This window comes from Tachypleus tridentatus, chromosome 2, assembly GCF_004210375.1.
Source record: "Tachypleus tridentatus isolate NWPU-2018 chromosome 2, ASM421037v1, whole genome shotgun sequence".
Lineage (NCBI taxonomy): Eukaryota > Metazoa > Arthropoda > Merostomata > Xiphosura > Limulidae > Tachypleus > Tachypleus tridentatus.
Window position 1 is genome coordinate 8,154,867 of NC_134826.1, and position 1,636 is coordinate 8,156,502.

Below are 1,636 nucleotides of genomic sequence, written 5' to 3' on the forward strand. Positions count from 1 at the left end.
GATTTTAATGAGAACATTTAAAACCATAATACTCTATTGTTTCATCATGATTTTAATGAGAACATTTAAAACCATAATACTCTATTGTTTCATCATGATTTTAATGAGAACATTTAAAACCATAATACTCTATTGTTTCATCATGATTTTAATGAGAACATTTAAAACCATAATACTCTATTGTTTTATCATCATGATTTTAATGAGAACATTTAAAACCATAATACTCTATTGTTTCATCATGATTTTAATGAGAACATTTAAAACCATAATACTCTATTGTTTCATCATGATTTTAATGACAACATTTAAAACCATAATACTCTATTGTTTCATCATGATTTTAATGAGAACATTTAAAACCATAATACTCTATTGTTTCATCATGATTTTAATGAGAACATTTAAAACCATAATACTCTATTGTTTCATCATGATTTTAATGAGAACATTTAAAACCATAATACTCTATTGTTTCATCATGATTTTAAAAACCATAATACTCTATTGTTTCAATTTTAATGAGAACATTTAAAACCATAATACTCTATTGTTTCATCATGATTTTAATGACAACATTTAAAACCATAATACTCTATTGTTTCATCATGATTTTAATGAGAACATTTAAAACCATAATACTCTATTGTTTCATCATGATTTTAATGAGAACATTTAAAACCATAATACTCTATTGTTTCATCATGATTTTAATGAGAACATTTAAAACCATAATACTCTATTGTTTCATCATGATTTTAATGAGAACATTTAAAACCATAATACTCTATTGTTTCATCATGATTTTAATGAGAACATTTAAAACCATAATACTCTATTGTTTCATCATGATTTTAATGAGAACATTTAAAACCATAATACTCTATTGTTTCATCATGATTTTAATGACAACATTTAAAACCATAATACTCTATTGTTTCATCATGATTTTAATGAGAACATTTAAAACCATAATACTCTATTGTTTCATCATGATTTTAATGAGAACATTTAAAACCATAATACTCTATTGTTTCTATCATGATTTTAATGACAACATTTAAAACCATAATACTCTATTGTTTCATCATGATTTTAATGACAACATTTAAAACCATAATACTCTATTGTTTCATCATGATTTTAATGAGAACATTTAAAACCATAATACTCTATTGTTTCATCATGATTTTAATGAGAACATTTAAAACCATAATACTCTATTGTTTCATCATGATTTTAATGAGAACATTTAAAACCATAATACTCTATTGTTTCATCATGATTTTAATGAGAACATTTAAAACCATAATACTCTATTGTTTCATCATGATTTTAATGAGAACATTTAAAACCATAATACTCTATTGTTTCATCATGATTTTAATGAGAACATTTAAAACCATAATACTCTATTGTTTCATCATGATTTTAATGAGAACATTTAAAACCATAATACTCTATTGTTTCATCATGATTTTAATGAGAACATTTAAAACCATAATACTCTATTTTCATCATGATTTTAATGAGAACATTTAAAACCATAATACTCTATTGTTTTATCATGATTTTAATGAGAACATTTAAAACCATAATACTCTATTGTTTCATCATGATTTTAATGAGAACATTT